At 44.4% G+C, this 25870-nt stretch overlaps 1 protein-coding gene across 42 annotated transcripts in view; it reads left to right on the top strand.

Moving 5' to 3' along the window:
- The first annotated feature begins 7417 nt into the window (after nt 1–7417).
- The window catches only part of MAP2 (microtubule associated protein 2), a 291706-nt gene continuing 273253 nt past the window's right edge, over nt 7418–25870 (top strand). For 19 of the 42 annotated variants that reach the window (XM_077919568.1, XM_077919560.1, XM_077919532.1 and 16 more), the window contains exon 1: nt 7418–7559. The gene's annotated coding sequence lies outside the window, so the exon portion shown is untranslated. The remainder of the gene's footprint in view (nt 7560–25870) is intronic. The other 23 variants (XM_077919619.1, XM_077919617.1, XM_077919579.1 and 20 more) reach the window with 7 other exon arrangements.

Below are 25870 nucleotides of genomic sequence, written 5' to 3'. Positions count from 1 at the left end.
TGCAGTCCTTTTACCAGTATTGAAGATTAAACTACCAGTCAAATTGGCTTCTGTCTGTGCCTTAGGAGAAGGCACCATCTTGCCCAAGGCAGCAGATTGTCCTGAGCTGCCTCTGCTCTGTGTTTAGGGTGTTTTGTTCTGGGCCAAGTAACATTTTCTGGGGAGTATCATTTTATCTTTCTTTACTGCTGTTTTATCTTCAGTTGCTTGTTATCAGGTGAAACTCCTGATAAATCTAAAACAATTTATTTCAGCACCTACACATGCACACACTCAACTTTAGAGATACAGAACATGGAGCCGTCCATTTACAAATGGACTGCTGGATGCTGACACTGCTGTTTCCATGGCAACCTGTCAGACTGCGCAAGGCTGTGAAGATGCATTCATAAGCATCAAATAGCAACAGGGTGTTCTTTCAGATCTAATATATATGTCGTATCAATTTGAAATGCAGCTCCTCCTTTTTATCTCTCTCTCTTTGATTTTCCATGCACACTATACGTTCAAAACACATCCCCCCCAAGAACCATGCAAACTGTAGGTTGTTAATGGTGCTGGGAATTGTAGCTCCATGGGGGTAAACTACGGTTCCCCTGGTTTTTTGGGTGTATACTTTAAGAGTATGGTGTATACACCAGCATGAGATTTTCTGTAGCACCCTGTCCATCCATCACTTTACTTTGTATGCCTTAGAAGAAGCACACGCGGGTGGCGCTGCGGGTAAAAGCCTCAGCGCCTAGGGCTTGCCGATCGAAAGGTCGGCGGTTCGAATCCCCGCGGCGGGGTGCGCTCCCGTTGCTCGGTCCCAGCGCCTGCCAACCTAGCAGTTCGAAAGCACCTCCGGGTGCAAGTAGATAAATAGGGACCGCTTACTAGCGGGAAGGTAAACGGCGTTTCCGTGTGCTGCTCTGGCTCGCCAGAGCAGCGATGTCACGCTGGCCACGTGACCTGGAAGTGTCTCCAGACAGCGCTGGCCCCTGGCCTCTTGAGTGAGATGGGCGCACAACCCCAGAGTCTGGCAAGACTGGCCCGTACGGGCAGGGGTACCTTTTAACCTTTAGTTTCAACTTTGCATTTTGACTCCTGATCAAGGCCTAAAATTGATGTAGGCGAAAACTCATTGGACTTGTTTGCTACTAAAATTCTATACTGCATATAGGTATTGAGATTTTTCTCCCTCCTTTTTTTGGTCTATTTTGGATGCTGACTGTTTATGAAATTTGCCACATAGAACCTAATTAAGGCAGGATATAGTTTGGCCACATATGTGCCAAGTGTGTTTTGGTTTTTCAGTTTAACACTGGCCTCCACGTGGCGTGATGTGTCCAAATGTGTGTCTATGTTTTCTAAGCTGGCTGAAGTAAATCTCCACTGAAATACTGTTACAGTTTTACAGGAAGAGGGATGGCATTTGTATGTGCAAGCTGGACAACTGCCAGTTTGTGAAATCAAAGTGCAGCTTTGCACAATATTCATGCAATTGAGAGCTCTGGGTATAGATTTAGCACTTGCCCAGAAATTAACATTTGGGGAAGGATCCACTGTTTATCCTCAGGGCACTGCTTGTTTTAAAACATTAAGCATGTAAGAGACTTTTGACAAAATGATACAGTGATATATTCCAGTGTGAGAACATGCAGACTTTCAAGTTTCCACACTACAAAACTGACTCATGGCCCAGGTTTTATTTAGATTAAAGTTCTAAATAGGGTAGCTGTCAAGTTTCAAACATCTTGGCAAATCCAAGTATAAACAGGGCCTTGAACAAAAGCAGGCTCGGCAGGTTCCGGTCATCTTTGCTCCAGATTAAGACCCAAACTACATTTTATGCAGAAACGTGTCTCACTGTAATAGCCTAACAGGCTTTTTAAATCAAGGAGAGCTACTTGTTTTTTTGGATGGTCAAGGTCAGAGCAACAGCATGCCCACCACTGGCTTGGTGACTTTCTCCATGCTTCAAAATTTTGAAACAAATACAAATTTTATTCCTAAACCCCCTCAATACTACTATAACTCAGGGGAATGGGTGGTGCTGTGGTCTAAACCACTGAGCCTCTTGGGCTTGCTGATCGTAAGGTTGGCCATTCAAATCCATGCGGCGGGGTGAGTTTCCGTTGCTCTGTCCCATCTTCTGCTAATCTAATCATCATCATCATCATCATCTAGCATCTTGGCATCTTGACATACATGACAAGATGCTGGCAGATGTGTCTCTCCTTTCTCATAGGCCGATTCTGAAAATAATCATGTCTCCCATAGCTCCAGTACTGGTGCATGGCTGCCGTCTCCATGGCGACCGCTTGCTCTGTAGAAAGCGCTGAACATGAATTCTCTTGCAATGTCCTATAGCAGTTCTGCCTTTTGCAGAAAACCATGTGGTTTCAAATAAAGAGAACAAAATGTATATATATATTTCTTTGCATATCGCTTCTCTCTTTCCACCAGCTCATTTTATCAGGCCCCAAATCTTCAGTTCACTGTCTCTCTTGACAAGCATTTTTTTTACCGCTCCCGCCTCCCTACCCTTTCTACACCCAGTGTGTTTCTTCTAGAAAAAAGGTGCACCATGAAGTTGTTACAGTAAGTGCTGCACTTTTAACCAGTATGTTTCTTCTAGGGAAAAAAAAAAAGATGCTGGTAACTGTTTATCCTTGAGAAAAAAGCACTGCTTACATACCTTCGTGGACCCCCAGGACGATGGCAAGATGAGTTTCTGATGTTTCCATTTTAGGCTAAGCATCTAATCAGATCGGGATGTAATGTTACTCGTTGGGTGTGTCTTTCATTTGGCCTTTGTGCAGGGTGCTGGGGTGGCTGCCTGGGTTGGCAGGTTTTCAGGGCCCTTGGAGGAGGGGAGGGCTCAGCTCCCTTCACACATGCAGCTCTTTGCTGTGGTAGAACCTTCCAGGAAGTGCAGATGCTGCAACTTACTAAAAGAACTTTACCATTTATTTATTAGCTTTGTGCTGCATTTGAACAATACTTCTTTTTCTTTTTTAAAAAAGACCTTAACCATCTGTAACTATTTATTTATGCTACATTTACCACAGAAGGGGTTCCCGAGGGTCATCTAGTCCACCCCCTGCAATGCAGGAATCTCAGCTGAAGCTTCCATGACAGATGGTCATCCAACCTCTCCTTAAAAACCTCCAAGGAAGGTGAGTACACAATCTCCCAAGGGAGTCTGTTATGCAATAGTATGCTATGCAGCAGTTGTCTAGCACCAAAACACAGTAAGCCATTTTCTCAAAAACACAAATAGCCACCACAGGTCCTTGGTCCCATGTTGCTCCTGGAAGTCAGACAGCCTTATTATTAATTATTAAGTCTCCAAGTATTGTTGCATGTACTCGTGAAATCATAGAATTGTTGCATTGGAAGGGACCCCGAAGGTCATCCAGTCCAACCCACTGCAATACAGGAATCTTTTGCCCAACATGGGGCTTGAACCCAGTACACTGAGATGAAGATGTGTCGTAAAAATTAGTCTTGCAGCCTCCCTTGGGGACAGACTCATGAATCAACAAACAAATGCATCTAGCCTGGCTCTTAAAAATGCAGCAGCTTATCTGTGTTGCAACCTTTGTTTAAAAAAATAAAAAAATGAAATGCCACTTTATTCAATTGAAGTGGATTCTACTGGCAAAAGCATGTGGTACAACAATAAATCTGTTAAGTCTTTGAGCCACAAACTAGTCTGGCCTCCCTTTGTCTCTTTTCTGTTGCTGGGCAAATAATGGGCTGTGCCATAACTGCTCCTCTTCAGTGGGCCTTCCCAATATTTCCACAGAAGTACTGGTTAGCATCTGGAGTCCTTTGGGATCATCTCTTTCTGAAGCTCTTTTCAGGCCTTCATCTTATCAGTATTTAAAGAAAGAGACTGAAGAGGAATGAACTACAGAGCTAGCAGCTGTTTTAAAATACTCCTCTGAAGTTAGCAGAGTTAGTTTTCAATTAGCAATAATCACACCTCAAGTCGAGATTAACCAGTTATATGAACTGCTTATATAAAATGATGCCCTTCACTGTCAAACTTCAGGAAACATTCATCACAGTGCAGACCCAGTCATGTCTGCTTGGAAGTGCCATTGAGTTCAGAGGGATTTTGTTGTTGTTTAGTCGTTTAGTCGTGTCCGACTCTTCGTGACCCCATGGACCAGAGCACGCCAGGCACTCCTGTCTTCCACTGCCTTCCGTAGTTTGGTCAAACTCATGCTGGTAGCTTCAAGAACACTGTCCAACCATCTCGTCCTCTATCGTCCCCTTCTCCTTGTGCCCTCCATCTTTCCCAGCATCAGGGTCTTTTCCAGGGAGTCTTCTCTTCTCCTGAGGTGGCCAAAGTATTGGAGTCTCAGCTTCAGGATCTGTCCTCCCAGTGAGCTCTCAGGGCTGATTTCCTTAAGAATGGATAGGTTTGATCTTCTTGCAGTCCATGGGACTCTCAAGAGTCTCCTTCAGCACCATAATTCAAAAGCATCAATTCTTCAGTGATCAGCCTTCTTTATGGTCCAGCTCTCACTTCCATACATCACTACTGGGAAAACCATAGCTTTAACTATACGGACCTTTGTTGGCAAGGTGATGTCTATGCTTTTTAAAATGCTGTCTAGGTTTGTCATTGCTTTTCTCCCAAGAAGCAGGCGTCTTTTAATTTCGTGACTGCTGTCACCATCTGCAGTGATCATGGAGCCCAAGAAAGTAAAATCTCGCACTGCTTCCATTTCTTCCCCTTCTATTTGCCAGGAGGTGATGGCCCCAGTGGCCATGATCTTAGTTTTTTTGATGTTGAGCTTCAGACCATATTTTGCGCTCTCCTCTTTCACCCTCATTAAAAGGTTCTTTAATTCCTCTTCACTTTCTGCCATCAAGGTTGTGTCATCTGCATATCTGAAGTTGTTGATATTTCTTCCGGCAATCTTAATTCCGGCTTGGGATTCATCCAGCCCAGCCTTTCGCATGATAAATTCTGCATATAAGTCAAATAGGGATTTACTCTCGGATAAATGTTTGTGGGTTTGTAGCTGTGGACGACACATTAGAGGTATGTTGGGAATGGTCACTTTTTGCATATTTAGTAGCACTGCATCAAAACCCAACCTTACTGCATGAAAAAGAATAGTTGAGCATTGCATAAAGGTTTCTTAGATGACTAGAAAGAATTTTTCTAATTAATTGTTTCAAATGTGTGAAATAAGGGAACCATTATTCCTCAGCAGCCATGATAATGGTTGCAAGAAAATGGAGGCCAAACAAATTCTACTCTACTATATATCTATTTAATTTATATCCTGCCCTTCCTCCCAAAGAAACCCAGGAGAAGTAGAATGGCTGGGTCACATCTCTGTTCTCAGGTGTATGGAAGAACCTATGTATGTACAGATGGAGGTGTACAGGTGTCTCCTTCCCACTTTCCATGGCTCTCCTGAGGCACAATCGGCCAGTGGAGGTTCAAGCCCACCCAGGAATGGCTGTGGACAGGCTTCCAACATTGCAGGGGGTTGGACTAGAGGACCCTTGGGTTCCCTTCCAATTCTATGAAATTATGACACACAGGGACTGAAGGTGGGGGCCAGGGAGTTCAGCCCAACACATTCAGCATACAGAAGGAAGGGAAGAGGTGCCAAAGGCCCAATCTCTGTTGAAGATATGGCACTACCTTTGGGATTTTTTGGGGGTGGGGGGAATAATCTCAGACAAGACACAAATATATAAGATCAAGGTGCTGTTGTTTTAAAAATAAATGTATATACTGCTTCTACTATATTTCTTCTTTCTGCATGTAACATTGCTGTACTAAGTGCTTCAAATATATTTTCAAGTAAGGAAATATTTTTAATCCCTCAATTTTTAATCTGTAAGCATTTGCATCCCTGATCTGCCAAGAGGCATTTTAGCTGCTCAGCATTTCCAGATGGTTCATCATAGCACTGCTTACCGTGCAATGCTTTTTCACTAAATAGTGCTTAAAAAGAAAAAAAAAAGAAGTGTGATGAAACTGAGGTGTGCAGCTCTCTTGACACATACAAATCCCTCCTTTTGAACATTACTTGGAAAACTATGAGAAGGTTCAGACATCAAACTCAGAGTCTTGTGTGTCAAGTGCCTTGGCCAGACACCTTATGAAAGATCCTATTGCTAAGGGACTTTTTCTGTATATGAAGATTCAATTTGTGGGATCATAGTTAATGTAGCAGAGAAAATGAGGCATTTGTAATGTGAATGAGCATGCTGGCCAGTGAAGGATTTCCCTTGGCATTACAAATGCATTGAGCATCTTAACTCGGAGACTGTTTATGAGCAATTCTGATTTGTTTGTGGGGAGATTTTTAAGACGGTTATTCTTACACTTTCTGGTGTGTTTTCCCTGTCACTTTCCTTACTGAAAAAGTCCCTTTCGTTTGGACATGGGGTTTGTTGCACAAGAGCAGCAAATCCACTTTAGGTTACTTCTTGGTAACTTGTTTATCATTCCTCTGCCATGAACTCACCAAGGCAGAAATCCTATGCCTACTTACTTTACTGAACATGGCAGGACTCCCCCCAACCCCAAATTATACATACATAGGATTGCCACAGGCAACCTTACCTCTCTTTCTGACCCAGTCACCGTCCTCTACAATATGGTGACTAGCCATATGACTAACCTAACAGTTGTGTTAGAAGGAGAACAACATGAGAACATATACAAAGTGCTTTGAATTCTCAGAAATGCTGTCTAAATACTGGTTATTTTAGTCAGCTACTTAACTTAAAGCAGGATCCTCTAGAAACCGTCACTCCAGTTAATTCACCTAATGCAATCCACAAAGGCTCCTTGACCTTTTTAACATGTTGAGTGTGGATAGCTCCATTGACGGGGTTGGACTAGATGACCCTTGTCGCCCCTTCCAAACCTATGATCCAATGTTTTTCAGTGCCAGGCAAAAACAGTCCTCTTTACCCAGGTCTTCAGCCATTAAGCAATCTATTGCCTTTTAAAGCAATATTTCTTTCTGTTTCTATTTTATTTTATTATTGTGCTATCCAAATTATGTTTTTAATGTTGCACACCTCCCTGGGATCTTCGGGCTAAGGGCAAATAAACGAACAATTAAATGGAGGGTTAGGGACGAGTGGCGGGGGGGGGACCACCCCCATTCCCACTTTCCCCTTATTCTTCCTTATTCTTCTTAGCATCTCATCATCATCAATCAACATTTGTCTAGGTGCAAACAGAAAAAGGGAGGGAAGAAGAAGAGATGCAGTTAGAGGACTGGACCAATATCATCAAGCCCAATCAACCTCGTGCTCCCCCCCCCCGCCGTTTAGCCGAAACCCCCTCTTCCTGCCCCTCCAGGACCCCACCCCCAGTCCACTTTTCGGCTGGGCGAAAGAGGTTGCAGCAGCTGCGGGAGCGGCCCCTTCAGGCGCCTGCACGGAGGCACGTGGGAAGGGGCGGGTCCCCGGCGCGGGCGGAGGCGCGCAGGCAGGCAGGGAGAGGGACAGCAGCTCCTTGGCGGCTGGGCTCGGGGGCTCCTCTCTTCTGTGAGCTGCAGGATCGGAGGCAGCAGCAGCAGGTAAGGTCTGCGTGCTTTTCACAGATGCTCAGCTGCATTCTTCCTCCGGGCGCACCTGCGCCTTGGGCATCCCTCCTTCGCAGCTCCAAATCCTGGCACCTCACCCTCGCCTGGAAGAAAGCCAGACGAGGGCTAGGGGGTTGTTTTTCGCCTGTCTGTCTGTCTGTTTGTCTGCCACACTTAGCATTTGAACCCTGCTTGGCTGCAGGAGCCATCCTTCGCACCTGCCTACCTGCAGAGAGGAGTTGAGCAGGTGCCGGAGAGCTCGTCCTCCCCCCCCCCCTTTGGCATTTTATTGATTGTCAGTTACAAATGAATTAGAAATGATAAAGGAGAACAGAAAAACAACAATAACAACAACAATAACAACAATAACAGGTCGAAGTAGAGATCCATCACAAAAAGAGAGGGGGGAGGATAACAGAAGCAATCCCAGCTGTGGTTCATTTACCCTTTTCCCATAGTCTACTAAGGTTGCCCTTGGACAGACTCCAGGAGTATGACAAAGTCAAATGTCAGAAACATCTGTGGGGAACTGCTGTAGGCAGTGGACCTGTTTGCTGGTGGGCTTGCATCCAGCTTCCTTTCCGGCAATAGTATGAAAAGCCTGCACGCGCTCTCTCTCTCTGTGTATATATATATGTATATGTATATGTACATGTATGTGTGTGTGCCATTAAGCTTTGCTGGATGACTTGGAACATTATAAATAAAAGAGCTCTTGGAGTTGGTTGAAGGCAGGGTGGCAGGGGTAATAGCCAAGGGGTCTGAGCCAAGGGGTTGGTTTCTTTCCCTCCCTAGAAGGAGGTGGAAATGCTTTGTGTTTTGAGGATGGAGGTGTGTGTCTAAGTGCAAATAGAAAAAGGTAGGGAAGAAGAAGAGATGCAGTTAGAGGACAGGAACCAGTAGCTTAAAGCTGTTTAATATTTATGGGATGGAGCAGGTTTGTGAAGGTGTTGCATCTCCACCAAGGCGAGTTTTCACCATTGACTTAAAAAGAAACATCTATCTTTCTTTTTAAAATTGCTTCCCATGAGGTGTGGTCATTTAACTTCCTCACCTTCTTTTGTTTAAGGATGGAAATTTCAAGAACATTGGGAGGGGTGGAAGGAGGTGAGCAGACTTTCAGTAAATTCCTCACCAGCAGCCCTGCAGCTGGGGGAGCCTGAGAAATGAGGCAAAGCTTTGTTTCGTTCCTTCATTCCTGGATATGGAGCATCCCTTTTGGCAAGCCCCATTCAGACACAAAAGCCCTTAAGACTGTAACTCTACTCTTAAGCTCCAGTAAACAAATCTGCAAGGCCAGAAGACCAACAAGGAGGGCAGAAATGGGGATGCATCACAGAAGGAGCAAATATATGTCCATCTGCATTCCCTATCCCCCCCTTTTTTGGGGGGTACAGTATTAATATAATTAGCTATTGGAAAAGCGACGCCTTAGACAGTGGGCTTGTAACTGCAGCAAGGCAGTGGAGAACAAAGCCTTTTGAAGTGAGCGAAACATTATGCAAAAAACGTTCCATGCTTGAACTGCCGCAGGTAAATGGCACAGAAACCCTCTGCCAGGCCAGTTGTCTGGCGCAGCCTTTTGTGTTTCAGGGGTGGAAAAAAAATCTGCCAAATAAAGACACACTGACTCACTTGCATACAGGTTTGGGTTGCTGTTCACACCCTAAGCATTTAAATGAAGGCTGTTTTTGTGGAGGTTTTGGGAAAGGAGGGAGTGTGCCTTTGTGGGTAGCCAGAACCTTTTCCTCCATTCTGGAACTCAGCAAAGGATGCAGGGTCCCTCCTGCCTCTCGCCTTCCATCTAGAATTCTCATGACCTCTTAGAAGTGCAATTCCTCAAGGACATTGTAGACATTGTGTGTAGTCATCTCTCTCTCTTTAAGGAAGTGGTTCTTGCTTATTGTATGCAAAGGTTGTTTGTTTTTGTTCTGAGAACATTTATTTTATTTGTGTAAACTGCATGCCTTCATTCTTTCTCAGTAGGCACCCCACCCCCATGACTGTCATTTCATACAAGTTATAAGCACCCCCTTTTATTTCTATATCTAGTTTCCCACACACACCAACTGTGACAGGACCTCTTTTTTCACCTGTGCCAATTTGGACTTCTTGTTGTGTCTAGACTTCTGTATTGAGCCTACCCAGCGAAAAGAGGAGCTAGGTTTCAGCTGCAGGACTATAGGGTTTTCTGTAGCTGCTCTCTGGTCTCCTTTAACTGAAGGTGTTATTCTGGCAACCTGGCTCCAGAAGCCATAGAGAATGTGCTGAGAGAGCATAAGCTCTGTGAAGCGGGTGCTGACATTTCTGCACACTGTTGCTCTTCTTAAACGGGCGTCACCCTTGCCTGATGTAAAATAGCAGCAACAGGGCCTGCTATCACTTTTCTGAGCCACTGTAGGGTTGAAGCCTGGGCAATAATTTATTTGCTGGTGTCTGTTTCCAGAGGGGTGACGCTGTTCAGGGTTGGTTTGCATAAATGGACCGTAGCATTTGGATCAGTGATATTTTAAAACCACGAAATCAAATGGCACATAATTAAGTGCATAATAGAAATGCTTCTTGTGCTGATCCAGCCACCCAATGCCTGCTGAAATTATCTGTAGCTAAAACATGCATATGAGCCACAGCTCATCGACACAGCCGTAGTCACCCGCTTGCAATCCTGGGGCCAAACAAGTGACCTGTGCTCCGTCCCTGTGCTTATGGAGACAAACTCTTGCCTTTAACTTTCTCTGCTCTCTGCAGTTCTTTGTTTCCTTTTCTTCCTTCTCTGCTGTAGAGAAGACAGTGGCAGTCTCATAGGCAGCAAACCCATCATGTGGTCAGATCAGAATTCGCAGACACACAGGCTAGATTTGCATTGGGTACAGCAGCCCAAATGTCTGGGATGTGAATAGGGGTGTCTTCCCAAACCATCTGCCTCCACAGAGCAAAGGGCTTTTCTATAGAAGAGAGGGTAGATTTAGTCGCCAGCTGTGCCGTTAAACTGTGGAGCACTCTGTGAAAAGGAGATTTGACATGACATGTATAATTGCTTTTCAGATATATTAGAAGAAAGAGCTAGCGTTTTCTGCCTTGCTAGTATAGATTTCCACTCCCCCTGTAATCACCATTTAGCAGATTATGGAATATTCCTTAACCCATTTCCCCCCACCCTGGTTCTTTGCTTCTCAGGAAAAACAAAGCATGAAGGTTTGAGGCTGTTCGATTCTAAAATGTCTTTTCGTTCTTTCAACCCTGAGCCAGCGATTCTGGTGTGGAGGACCAGTAAGAAAAAGGAGGGGCTTCCTCCTCCAACACCTGGTCACACAAGTGTGTTTGCACTTGCACTGAGGACAGACTATAGCACCTCCACATGTGAGCGCTGTTATTTTTGCTTATTTTTTAATATGCGGTTGCTCTACATAAGTCCTTGGACACTATGTAGTTTATCACCTGGTCACCTATGGTGAGTCTTCAGCTCACCAAGCAGAATAGCTATACAGAAGTTTCCTTCCCTACTCCCCCCACCTTTTAGGCCACACAAGCAGCTCTTAGGCCACTGAAAATGGTTGTAGGCTAGTCCTTATTGTGCATATACATGGCCACAGCTCAGAGCTAGATCCAGGGCCAGCCCACCCATGAGGCAAGCTGAAGCCACTATCCCAGGCTGCAGGGTTCACTGGGGCAACAGATCCCAATGTTTCTTCCCCTCTTGTTCCTGATGTAGATTTCCCCTCATCCCTTCTTACCTGGTGGGGAGGAGGCACCATTTTGGGGTCTGCTTTGGGTGCCAAAATGACTTGAGCGGGCCCCAGCTAGAGTGCATGCTTTGTTGCATGAAGTCCTGGGTTCTATCTCCGGTGTCTCTGGGTAAAAAGTTCACTGGTAGCAATGTCTCTGTCTGAAGCATTGGAGAGCTAGATGGAGTAGATCATTGAACAAGAGTCATATTTGGTATAAGGGCAGCTTCACACATCCAGAGTAAATGGGATTTGGGACAGAGATAATCACATCATTTTATTTATATGCCACCTTTCCATAGCTAAAACTCAAGGTTTACATAATTACAAAGGTTGTCATCAACAATAAGCAAAACACATCTGTCAGGGGCTCAGGAGCAGAGGCGCAGAGGAGAGAGGAAATGGAGAGCGAAGGGGAAGAATCTGAGGGCAGCGGAGGGCAGAATGACAGTGACCCGAGAGATTCCATGAGCCTCTCCAGTGAATCAGAAGATTCCCAGAAGGGAGCGCCGGTGGCCAGGGCAAGGGGGGTCCCAGGGGGGACACACCAGAAGCAGGGGGCCAGCGGGGACTCCCAGAGCAGTAGCTGGAAATCAGGGCTAGCTTCCCCACTGGAGCGTAGTGGGGGGGAAGAGTCTCATAGGTCAGAGTCAGCATCTCCTCCGGCAAGCAGGGAGGCGGAGTCTAGCCCAGCTGGCATCCCCGAAGAGGGAAGCAGCGACAGGAGCAGTATAACGGTCAGGAGGAAAGTGGCAGGCTGGGCGCGCGCGCCAAGTTCAAATGTACAGGCGCGTGGGACAGGAGAAAGCACGGATTGGGAACCAGGTCCTAAAGCTCGCCGGAGGGAGGGGGAAGACTCAGGGGAGTCAGCCTCAGAAGAGTCTAGGAAGGGCAAGACTTCGTCGGACAAGAGGACCCAGAGGAAAAGGGAGCAGAGGAAGAGGTGGAGCAAGGCTAGGGTCTTAAACTGGTGTCTGGGGGGAGGAGACTCAGACGGAGCTTCGACGGTCTAGAGTTACAGACGTAGGGCTGCGCGCCACGGCTGTAAAACCAACAATGAACTTCAATAAAGACTTTTGTATATAAAGAGATACTGGCGTTGGTCCTTTGTGAGCTGGGACCTGAGGCAGCCCTGACAACATCAATTTCCAAATAAATCATAATAAGATCTAAAATAAAAGATACAAACAGTCAATATCAATTACAGCAACAAAACCCCCCAGTAACAATCCCCGTTAAGCAATACCCCAGCCCAAGAATCTGTTCGGCAACCTCCTCTTTTGTAGCTGGAGTCAGTCAGGGCTCCACCGTCCCTCCCAGGCCAGGTGAGGAAAGGCCTGCAAGATGCCTGGAAGAGGGAACAAAAAGCACAGAAGGATTTGCCATGTGGTGGAAAGGCAGTGAAGAAAGGAAATGTTGGGCAGCCCCCTGGGATCACTGTGCTATTGATGAAGTTCATGCAGATTTGCTAGGAGAATAAAGAAGACTGACACACAAACACACAAACAATTCTAAAAGGGACCCCCCCCCCAAAAAAAAACAACCTGGTGCCACGGACAAGTGACAAGGGCCTTGCATTCTTTCCCATTGCTGTGGTCCTAAATGGAATTGGCCCTTCATACGTCCTGTTTGAAATTGGAAGAAAGTTCCTATTGGTTTCTGAAGATAAGAAAGGATTAAAGCCCCTACTCCTTCCCTCCCCTCTGCGTCATGGCCTGCCCACACCAGCTATTTGAAGAAAAAAAAAGACTACACATCACCACACTATGTGGCAAATGTCATATCTAGTTTGACTGTCAGACGTGCAAATATATCATAACATGATATGCCCACGTGTTTCAAAATTAATCTCCAGGTGTGCAAGAATCTTACTCTGATAGTAGCCTGCTCCCACTTTCCGCTGCCTTTAAGTCAACAAATCTAAAGCCTTTTCAGTTCGTCTTCCCTGGTGGAGGAGAAGTGGTTGATGCCCCACAGAAAACAATTTAGATACCCAGGGATTTTGTGGTGCTGCCTGTGTGACTAGGCAGGAGGACGCCTCTCCCAAAACAAAAGGCCACAACAAAGACAGGAGTTCGTAATCTTTCTAATTCAAGTCTCATTTCATACCAAAAACAAAGAAAAAAGTTACCCGTGTTGTTAAAAAAATAAATACTCTGCTAAAGCCAATGCGGATAAAACCCATCATATTTATATCCACAATGCAGAGGGCAAGGCTGAGAGATTGTGAGTTATGTCTGTCCTGCAAAGTAACCCATTGTTGTCATAGTACCCATTTTGCTGGGGTGACGGTGAGGTGGGGAGTTGGAGTAGTGTCTGGCAGCCCTGAAGTGTAGTCCAGTGTTGATATCCAGTGTGTTATTTTAGGGAGATGCAGTGAAGAGGTAGCTGTGCAGTTTATTGTAGTAGTGGTGCAATTAACTATGCTGATGAAGTGAGCCAGGGGGAAGATGGGGATTTCAGCAGTGACTGAGAAGATGATTGGGCTTTGGGTCTAACCATAGATGTGCAGCCGGTCTACCCACTGAGAACCAGCGGAAGGGTAGTCCTACTTTGCAGGAGCCAGACTTCTGAAAGTCTCGCCACTGCTGTGTCACCTGATCTACTGGAAATGGTAGACTTGTTCTCTGATGCTCGTTGTGTTTGTTTATTTGAAGTATTCTTCTCCTCTTCACCACACCCCTGGATAAATTCCTTCAGACACCCATGCCCTCTTTCCATATTTATGTGGCCAGGAAAAGTGTATGGTTTCTCCTCCTTGGATTCTCCCTTGCCCTGCCTCTTAGGTATTCTGCACCACTTGCAGAGACTTTGGATGAGACCTCCAGGGACCCCAGTCAATGGTTTTGTGACACTAGTAGGGATCTTTGTTTGTTTGTACTATAACAGCAAAGGGTGCAGATCCAACATCAGGCTTCCCTGCCTTAGCTTTGAAAAGCTTTCAGGGTCATGATGCATGGATGTTCTTCTATTTGATTAACATTTGAAGGAAAATATTTGATTCTAATAACGAGGTTCCCAGGCAATGAAATTATAATGCCTTTGTCTTCCAAGAACATGCTGCCAATCTACGTAAATTAATGTCTGTGGCAGGCCTGTTGTGAAAAAAAGAATTGCCAGATTAATTACAATACATTTCTTGGGTTCTGTTCAGACAGTTTGAAGCTACTGGCACCCAATGGAATATGCTTAATACGTGTTTTCTTGTTCCCTTTAATTATACGTGCTGATGCCCTATGGCTCTGCAGTGCTGCATAGTTTGCCCAATAATGGCATTCTGAGTGTTTTTTAAAAACAAAATATTTCCAGGTTAAAAGCACTAGATCTTCTGCACGGATAAATCAGCGTAGCCCCTCCTGCTCTCAGTGGAGTGCCACTAATTTACATCAAGTAGTTGTTAGGTTCATTGACTTCTGTGGACTTTCACCGATCTACCCTGGTTGAGGTGCTGACCTATACACACTTCAGATATCTTTTACAGTTTATATAGAATTCAGCTTGCTCTTTGCTTCACTGAGTGTGTAAAAATATATATTATATTGCCAGTTACTGTTTCAGCGATAATATATTTTATGCCCATCAAATGCTCATAAAGGAGTTTATTCTGGACTGCCCCATTTCAGATTGCAGGAGAAACAGAGAAACATTAAATTTGTTTAAGCTCCATCATTAAAAAAGAAAAAAACAGACAAACCTATAATAGCTTTTTTATGTGCAAAATAAATAAACTGGGAAGAAAAGTCCTAGCTATATTAGTTCCCTTCATATACATAGTTTCCTACATTCAGGGAATGTTCTTTAACAAATAATAAAGGGGCAGGATTTAGAAACATCATGCACCTCCACCAGTTGACTGAAGTGGCCCAGTCTCAGGACACCGCCATATGATTTGTTGAATGTGATTTGTTGAATACACCTTAGAATTACAGTGCTTAGGAGGAAGAGAAGGTGCTACAATCCACCCTCCTGCTTTAAAATCAGGACAACCCATCCAATAACCCCTCACAAACTGACAGAGCAGAGCAGAGCTCCTATTCAGAAACAGCACCACCACTTCCCAAGCACTAAAATAGCTGCCCAGGGAGCTAGCGGGGAGAGTGGCGAGTGATAGTCTGGCCAGGCCAGGCTGGTGAGGGGCCTTTGTGAACCCCTGGGGGGGGGGGTCTTGGCCAATCACTATTGCCAGGCCTGTACATGGCACATCAACCCATCTCTTGTTGAAGTGTTAGGATGTTATGGATGCAATTCTGTATGCACTTATGTGGAAGTAAGCCCCATTCAACTCATTGAAGAGTAGCTTTGAGTTAACGGTCATAGGATTGTGCTGCAAATGATCGCATGTGAGCCTTTTGCTCTGTGGAAACTTTTAGGCGAACTTCACAGGGTCAGGCAATAATGCAATTAGTCCTTCACAGCATTTGAAATGTTATTTTAAAAAAATAAACCCTCTACTTTCTAAGAGTATTTCTTTATGCCCTTGAGAAGAAAACACTGAAATGTTTGCCCTTTTTGCCTGAAATGTCTTAGTAATATTATTCAAGCTGCTTCCTTGTCAGCTCAATATGGATAGCAATTTGTTTTGTTTTCAAATAGATTTCACAAAATGAAAAACGGAGTTTTCTGCTGAATGGGACACTTGAAAAAGCAAAGCATTTCCTTTTATTTGAGAGAATCTTTGTGTTGCATAAACAAATGGCAGCTGTCCATTTTTAGAGTTTCTAAGCTATTGATGTAATCAGCACGGATCAAGTGAAGACCAAAATACTGTCATGTTTCTACTATTCAGGACTTTGACTGGGCCCATGCAGGACTATTTAGAAGTTATGTCTCCTAAGTGCATTGTGGCTTCCTCCCTAGTAGATGTCCATTGAATTCCAGCTATTGTTTTTAGAGTTGTGCCTATTCTTGGCACTGAGGATCTGCACCATGACCTTTGACACGAGGCTAAGAGATTGGTGGGAAATCTGCCTGCTTCCAGATGTTGCTGGACTTCTACAGCTCCCATCATCCCAGACCATTGACCATGGTACATTTGGCTGATGGGAGTAGGGAGACCAGCAACATCTGAAGAGCCACCGGGGGGGGGGGGCGATCACAGAATGAAATTTGTCTCTAGATTGCTGGGGGTAGTGCGGTGATAATCAAAAGCATAATGGAATGTTGCAGGCCTTCCAGCAACTTTGTGAAACACATATAAAGACTGCAGAGTATTCCACCAGAGCACAAGAAATAATGAGTGCAAGAATTTCACCCTCAAGCAAATATTTTTAAAATCCGCATCAATACAACACGGAGCCATTTCTTCACAGGCCAGAGACATTAACTAAATATTTAAATACTTTCAACTGTCCTGCTTAGAAGCTCCCCAACTCATTTTAAATGCATAGTCCCTCATGAACTATGAAAGAGCTTTCCTTTCAAGCTGACATGGTTGGGTTTCAGCCCATATGTTGAACAAGGGTTTAAAACAGCAGCAGCAGCTTACTGCTGGATTTTATTCTGTTTACGATTTTCTTGCTCTCCTCTAATCTGCGCAGTGCTCCCTCAGAAGTTTCTGATCTTCCAAAAATAGTCTGGACATCATTCTTTAGAAAAGCATAACCCATAATAAAGTTGGAAAGACAACCCTATATTTTCTGACTAGTATTTTCACTTAGTTCACAGAAGAATCTCATGGCACTTTCAAAACTATTACTATTCTATTAATCGCAACAACAACAACAGCAACAAATAAATTATTATTCTAAAACGACCAAGCAAATTAGAAGAGATTCTGGTTATTCTGCAAAAGCACGTTGTAAACCACCTTGAAAATTGTATGAATGGTGGTCTCAAAATATTTTAAATATATAAGTAAAGTAAAACAAAGGGCAAGAAGCTTTTGGGTTTCCTTGTTCTGAAGCCCAGATGGATGGAAGGAGGGCACAGTGCACAGGACATCAAGAAATGTTGTGGTGAGGGACCCTGGGAGGTCTATGCTCTTTTGAAAACCCAAATATAAGTAGCCCACCATCTCCCAAGGCAGCCTGTTCCACTGCCAAATGGCTCTTCCTGTTTAGAAGGTTCTCCTAACTTTCAGCTGAAATCTGCTTCCATGCAATCTCCATGCTCTGGTTCTAGTCCTGTCTTCTGGAACAGCAGAGAATGAGATTGAACAATCATGCCCATAGCTTTAAAGCTCTTAAGCAGTGAGAGCAGATGTGGACCTCTCACCTGTTTCTCATGATGCACTTGGCTCACCTGCATCCCATGGCCACATTGTATTTGAGCACAATACCCTACCCTAAGGGATCAGAATGTTTAGACCAAGAAGGTAAAATGTAGACAGAATACAAAAAACCCACAACATAAATTTTGAAAAGGTTTTATTTTTGAATTTTTCCATGCTAACAATAACAGTGCCAGCAGCTACACAAATACATATGTTCGCATGTACTATGCTGATTTGCAGCTTCTTGTTTTGCACATCGCACCTATTACACAAAATGTATATGAAATTAAAGTAGCAGGTGTTTTTTTTGTAATCTTCAACTTCAAATAGATTAGAGGCCACAATTCAATTCAATGTCAGAGTGGATGCTTTCCATGCTCCGATAACCTCCCAGGCCAAAGGATCCCAGCTAGCAGCAATGTGAATGGCTTTTGCCCAACACTCTGGAAGTGCCACTGCCAGCTGGAGGAGGTGGTACTGGGCTAAGCAGACTAGTGGTCTATATAAAAGGTAGGGTCTAATTAGCTATGGCGCTCACTGGAAGGACAGATCCTGAAGCTGAGACTCCAATACTTTGGCCACCTCATGAGAAGAGAAGACTCCCTAGAAAAGACCCTGATGTTGGGAAAGATGGAGGGCACAAGGAGAAGGGGGCAACAGAGGACGAGATGGTTGGATAGTGTTCTCGAAGCTACCAGCATGAGTTTGACCAAATTGTGGGAGGCAGTGGAAGACAGGAGTGCCTGGTGTGCTCTGGTCCAGGGGGTCATGAAGAGACAGACATGACTAAACGACTAAACAACAATTAGCTATGGCAGGGCTCTTAATTTAACCCACAAGACTGATTTTCCCAAAACCACACCCATCTGCCCTACACCTGACATCACATGTGACATCAGGTGTGAGCAGGTGAAGACATGGCTGCAAAGGAACATTGGGGAATTTGGAGTTCCCTCCCAATCATTCTTTTGATCTTGGCAAACAGGAATCCTGCTCAGTGCTGACCACCTGAGCTCCAGTGGGATCAGGCTGCACTAAGTATCTTTCAACATGTAGCAGCTGATCGGCACCAAAAGCCGGAGCAAACCAGCTGTTTGGCTCTGTGAGCCCCTTTCAAGTTGACACCTGATGCCATTATGACATCACGTGATGGACCCGCCCATCAAAGTTAAGCCACACCCAATTCCCCACCCCTAATCTGCCTTGCCTTGCTTTGTAAAGCCCACTGACCTGCTTTTATGTTCTTAGTTGTTTGGGCTTTGTATGCTGTTTTACCATTCTCATATTTTATCGAGCCACGATTGCTTAGAAGGTACATCATTTTCCTAGCATGCTACAACAGCAAGGGAGAAAAGAAGCTTTTATTGATCCCATTGTTAGATATGTTAGTAGGGTGTGCCATTTTAGGGGTGAAACTTAATTTTTGTAAATTTCTTCAGTGAGCGGTCTTAAAAATGTGGTTTTGGGTGTGAGGAATTCAAATCTGCTATTATTTTTTGTGACTGGACAGCATTTAGCTTGATAAGTCTACATTTGATGAAGAGGCACTTAAACTGCTTTTGGAAAAGCAAAGAATTTTACTTTTACCTTCTGAAAATGTCAGGTAATGCTAAATAATAAATAAATAAATGACATAATATTAACATATAAGTACTTGGCAATCATTGAAATGATTTTTATGCACCTTTACACACATTTTACTTTCAAAGCAAAACTAAATTATATTAATTTAGCCAAAATATCTTTTGAATTCCCAAGCCGTGTTACAACTTTTCTGCACCCCTTATTTTTGGAAATTGAAAGTTGAAAAATTCAATAGGCACTAATACATTAGAATGTAGAAGTAAGCCTTCGCTGCGTGCTTGAACTCCAACTGGAGACTCCCTAAGCTTCAGCTCAGTCTTTTAGCCACTCATCAGCTCTCGGTTTATTTAGTGTGTATAAATGTCTGCTGCTGCAGAGGATTAATCTGTATACCCAGGACACTGCGGTGAGCTTGCCAAAGCCACCATTTTAGAGGTCCCGAATTCCCATGCTTCAAAGCACACTGTGACCTCCAGCTGGGAACCGGAAGAAATGTTTCTCAATGATACACCAGTGCTTCATTTTACAGCAGCAGCAAGGAGAGCTTAGCTTCTTTTGCTATAATGAACTGTGACTGACAAAGATGGTGCCAAACTCGGCAAGGCAAGAATGGGTTGATACAGGGAGTTTGCTTTGCATCATCTTGTTTCTTGAGATGTATTCTGTAAAAACTTGAAGCTTATATAAAATGTAATCCGTGTTTTTCTCCTTTCCCCTTCTGGTCTGCTGAATACAGTCATACCTCGGGTTGAAAGTGCTTCAGGTTGAGTGCTTTCTGGTTGCACTCCGCGGCAACCCAGAAGTAACGGAGTGCGTTACTTCCGGGTTTCACCGCTCGCGCATGTGCAGACACTCAAATGACGTCACGCGCATGCGCGGAAGCATCAAAACGCGACCCACGCAGACGTGCCGTCACATCTTATGTTCTGTTCAGGATGCAAACAGGGCTCCGGAACGGATCCCGTTTGCATCCCGAGGTACCACTGTATATGGTAAATATATTAAAATAGCTATGAGTTTGCATTTGTACTTTGGTAATACTGTGCAATTTTTATAATGCCTTCTGGTGAACAAGAAGATAATTCTTTACACTTTTTATTAGTATACCATGGGGGCAATCCACATGGAGCTTGAAGTCCATGGACTTAGCAAGTGGCCGTATTTAGAGCTCATTCACAAGACAGTCTTCCCCCATATTCCCATCTCCATGATCTCCACTACAGCGTGGTACCAAAAGTCATATTAAGGTACAAAAATAGTGGTGTGAATCCATTACTGCTCAGTTGTTTTGGAAATACATTCTAAATGTAGATTTGTTCATGAATCTTCTGCCAGCTTTGAGAACTCCCCCCAAAATTCCCCATTTGCTTAGCGACATTCAGCATGAGGCAAGACATGTTTATTAATACAGTGGGAGTGTGACACGGTGCAAAAATTTGTTCTGCCTGAGCTTCTAACGCAGAAATATAAAAGGCGTAATTATAAAGTGCATAAGATTCCAAAGGGCTCACAATTTGTGCTGTAATTTGTTTAGAGAAGGTAAGGAAATGAAAACTGGGAAACATCTGCTTCTTGATCTCAAGCAGGCACCATTTCCTGGGAATTCTGGAGATGCAAATTCTACTCCCACTGTTGAATCAGTAGGCATCACTTGATGATCAAACATGCATGCCCACAGCCAGTTTTTCAGATAAATAAATAAATAAATAAATCTGTGCATAAGCCGCTTCCATTGCCTTTTAAGTAAATTCTGAGCCTACATGTTCCCTGGAGAAAAGCTTTCCTTTCTATTGCAGAACCGATTTATTATTTATCTAGGTTTATAAATTCTGGTTTTCCTTATGAACATTGTGATATAGCAATATTTGTAGAGCAATTCTATGCCTGACTATTCAGAAGTCAGTCCCTCTGATCCCAGTGTGTCTTACTCCCAAGTAAGTACATAAAAGGTTGAAGGCTTCATATCAAAACAATCCCAAGAGATTGCATTCTGCATTCTGTTCCTGTTGTATGGCTACCTACTCTGACTGGCAGCAGCACCTCAAGAAAAAAGAAGTCATAGAAAAGAGGTCCTGAAAATTATATGTGAATTAATGCATGCCTTAGTGTCAAGAAGAGCCTTGCTAGATCAGACAAGAGGCCTGTTGCCCGACAACACTATTCTACTCACGTTCTCCAGCAAGTGGTATTCAGATCCTGCCCAGATATTGGAGGGAGTTAAAATTGGCGGGATATCACAGCCTCTTGAGGGAGCAAGTTCCACAGGAAACCTCTGTGTGAACAAGTCCTTCCTTTAACTTCTTTGTTGTCCAAAAGTCCCTCTAACTGGTTTCCTGCTTCTGATGTACTTTAAATCATCTTTTATTGTTGCTTTTAATGGCTCCTCAATTCCACCACCCCATTCCTTACTGTTGTGCATTTCTTTTGCAGAGAAATACAGTCAAAGGAACAGGGTGGGTCTATGCATATAATTAATTGTCAAAGTTCAGAGCAAGGGGGTCATAACCGGCATAACAGAAGCCATCCTGGCTTGTGATTGGAATCCAGAATGCCCCATTTTGGGGTCCAGCACTCCAGTTAGTTGGCTCTTGTCAGAGTGCTGAACCAAAGGACGCTCGTTTTTGGTCTCATGCAAACCAGCTGATTCACGCCAGAGTGCTAGACCAGTGATGCTAATTTTTTGACCTTGTGCTCTTGTGTGAGTCAGCTGGCTCCTGCGAGAGCTCGGGACCAAAAAAGCAAGCGTCCCAGTTTTGATCAGCAAGATGTCAGAGGGTATGAGAGTTGTGTTGTCAGCGTACAACAGGAACTATGTAATGAAGGTGCCAGATGCACCTCTGTGGACAGGCAATTCTACAGCTTAGGGCCCACCACAGATAAAGCCTTCTCCCAGGCTGCCACCCTATAAATTTCTGAGATCAGTGGAACTACCAAGAGGGGCTGTAGGGAAGGAGAAGATCTTTCACATATTTGGTTCCTGTCATGTAGGGTTTTAAACACTAATGCAAGCATCTTCAATTCTGCCTGGAAATGAATTGGCAACAAGTACAGCCAGCAATCTTGCTGCCACATTTTGGACCAGCTGACATTTCTGAGTCGCCTTCGAGAGTAGCCCCACATGGAGTGCATTGCAATAATCCAGTCTGGAAGTTACCAAAGAATGGGGTATAGTGGCCAAATCATCTCCGTCCAAAAAGGGGTCATAGCTGGCCAACCAGCCACAGCTGGAAATAGGCCACTGTGGCCTTGTGAGCCTCCACTGACAATATTGAATCCAGGAGGACCCCCCCAGGCTAATGAACTGCTACCCACAGGAGTGTAATCCCATCCAGATAGGCTGCTTCCCCACTTCCTAGATCGGAGAGCTTGGAACATATAAAACTTCAGTTTCATCTGGATTCAGCTTCCTTGACTCTGCGCTTTAATCCTGCTACCCTCCAGCTGAGTTTCTATTATTTTAGTTTTGAATAACCACCAAGAGGAATGACCTTCTTGACTTTTGCTTTGATAATCTTATTGTGGTTTGGCTTGTCTTTATTTATTTCATGGGATTGTAGGGTCATCTAGTCCAACCTCCTGCAATGCAAGAATCTCAACTAAAGCATCCATTTAATTGTTTGCATTTTGTTGTGTTCCCATATTTTAATTTAATTTGACAGTTTATTTTTGTTTTATTGTACATTATTTGGAAGGTTCTGCATGAGGTGACTAATAACTAGAATAATAATACTAAGTAGCTGAAAAATCACAAAGCAGGGAGCAAGCTGTTGACTTTTTCAGATCTATTTCTTGGGCTTGGTGCCCCCACCTCTATTTATTTTTTTACATTCAGTTAGGGTTGCCATACAGCCGGGATGTCCCAGACTTGTCCTATTTTGGGGGACCAGCATGCCCATCAGGCCAGATTTTTGCATTTTTTATGGAATGCCAAGGTTTGGATAAAAAATATAAATGGGGGGGGGGGCATGCACATGCTCAGAAGGTGATGTGCCCCAGAACAGGAAGCGCCACATCGGGCAGCCTTGGGGCCACGCTAGGCCTCGTGTTGTTCCTAGCAGCTGGCAGACCTTGCACAGCCTACCTGGGGTTGCGCCAGGCCTCCTACTGTTTCAGGCAATCGCCAGGCCTGGCGCAACGTTTCCAAGGCCTGGCATAATCTCCTGAGCGGGAAGCCGAAGACAGCAAAGATAAGGGGGGATGAAGGGGGGGGGGAGTGAGCAGGCAGGCGAGGAAGGGGTCAGCGGCAGGGAGGGGGCAACAGAGATACCGGGTGGTGTGGGGGGGCGGGGTCCTGGGTTTTTGCTCCTCAGAATACGGCAACCCAAATTCAGTCCCAGAATGATTTTAGTGAACTTGAAAACTAGCTGAGTGCTTTGTGACTTCTAGATGTTCCTAATCAAGCTAATGACCAACAGAGATACCTGTATGTAGTAAGAATGTTAATTCTCTTTACTTAAGGCGAGAATCCATTCCAGGGTGACACTAACTATTGAAAAACCAAGAATATGATACCTTAGCTGGAAGAATGGCTTGCTGCAGCCCCGGATCTGAATTAGCTGACGGCCTTTCCCACAATATTGTATTTTTAACCTTTTATATATTCTGTACTTACTGCTGCTTAAGTTAAATTAGGACTGCCATCCGTCCGGAATTTGAAACATGGCAACCCTAAATTAGATGTTTATTTCATTCACTATGTGATGTGCAGTGGGCTTATTCTAAAACAAACACAAATCCCAACAGCTCGTCATTTGGAACAAAAAGTTGGTTTAATGGCGAAGCTGATAATCGGAAATGGTATCTTTTAAAAGCACCATCCTGTCAGCTCAATCCTGGAACGGTGGCAGCAGAATATTGATCTTAGCAAATGAAAAGAGGAGCTGCGCTTGGATCTTAGAGTGGTGAGCAGAGTGCAGGGAGGCTGCACTCATTCAAGCTAAGCCACAGAGCACCTGGCAGACAGATGGCCAGCTGCCTGCGACCCACACCTTTGTTCGGGATTTACTTGGACTGTCTCTGGATAATAGATTTAGAGGGCTGGGGTCACAAAGAATTAGAAAACTGTAGCTAGTTGCAATTAAACCAGAGTTATTTTTAGACGACAAAGGAGTGACTGATAGGTCTGAGCCTGAATCTCCATCAGATCTGCATGAAATCCTGTGGTTCAGAGATTATAACCATGGCAGTCGGGCGCTATTGAGCTGTGTCGTCTGTCTGCAGAGCAACAATGGAGTCCCTAACGCTATAGATAAGCAGAGCAGCAGGTGGGCTTCAGAAGCCAAGCGGGAACTGCTAGTAGCAGGAGCAGCAGCAAAGCGGAGCCAATGTTTTCCTTTTGCAGGCAACCACTGTATTGTGCTTTCCTCTGAATGTATGTCTTCCAGAACTCTTCTGTGTCCCTTACTTTCACTAGTTTCTTTGTAACATATTACCTCTTAATGTGTTGCTTGTTTGCCCCCACTGATTTCCCTGTCTCCCGGGGTGGAATTCCTGACAAACAGGAGCCATTTCACAGGGGGGGGGGGTTTGGTGGTTTGGGGACTCAGATGTGTGGCTGTTTGCAGTGGCAAACCTGTAATGTGGGGAGGAGATGCTTGATGAAACCCTAATTTGATGTCTATACTTAATTATAAAATAAGATTCATTCTGTTTGCCAAAAGTACTTGAATGGCTGTTTTCTAATTCAGCCATTTTGTAACTTCATTTTTATAATCTCATCTTCTAACATGGGGTCTACTTTGACTTTTTCCCTATATTTATGTGTTTCTGTATGTCTTTTTCTGCTTTCTCCTTCTCACACACCCTCTCTTTGCCCCCTTCTCAAGAAGCAGTGATGTTTGGCAAGCAGGCACAACCGCTTTAGATCAGGCATGGCCTGGTTGTATGTTACAGTCTGCCAGCAGCTACCTAAACAACATGCTAATTGCTATTTCTGTAAGATCCCAAGGAAACATTCCCTTCCATTGAACAGAATTCCAGTTTGAAGGGTTGTTGCTGGCATCCATCTGTCTCAAGACAATGGAGTGCACCTCTGGGGGTGAAGTCAAATCACTGGAGAATCACAGTACCTTCTGTGGCTGCAGAGACCGGCAACTCGTAACTGCTGCCTCCCACATTTTTTTTGCTGTGTTAGCAGTACCCTTCAAACTGGAAGTGACCTCTTTGGGGTGCAGTGTGTAGGAAGGTTTTGTGCTGCCCAGATGACAAGATGTGGTCCAAAGGAAAGCAGCGCAAAACGTTTCACACCAGCCTGGCAGCAGGAGTTGCCAGAAGGAGGTATACAAGACGCCATCCAATCATCTTCGGGACTCCACTCTGGATTTGTGTAGGGTTTACTCCTTAGCCTTTTCTTCTCCTGAGAAGGTCCCGCAAGGCAGCAGGTATGGATTTTTCCTTGGGGTTTACTCCTGAAGCCATTTTTAAGAATGAGTATGGCCACAAGGCAGCAGAGGTTGGGTTGGTTGGCAACTGTCACTCTCACTAGACGACGGTGGAGTGCTCCTTCAAGGATGAAGTCAAACCAAGCTATTCAACCTCCCAATTCTCCTTAGTGACTGAAGTATTATCTTCAGTATTATACATTCTGGAAATAGCATCTGCTTTGTGGTGCTGCACAAATGAGAATAATAGCTCCACTCTCTCTGGTATCGCATACCCCGCAACCCCTGCCTCCTCATGCCAGCACAAGGAGCGCAGACATCTGCAAAAGGAAGCCTGCACATGAACAATACCTGTGTAACATCAAGAAGAGGAGGCCACACAGAGGATGCATGACCAGAACAATT

Source organism: Podarcis muralis, chromosome 1 (assembly GCF_964188315.1).
Source record: "Podarcis muralis chromosome 1, rPodMur119.hap1.1, whole genome shotgun sequence".
Lineage (NCBI taxonomy): Eukaryota > Metazoa > Chordata > Lepidosauria > Squamata > Lacertidae > Podarcis > Podarcis muralis.
The sequence above is the reverse complement of the archived record's forward strand: the minus strand, read 5'-3'. Positions and strand labels throughout refer to the sequence as shown.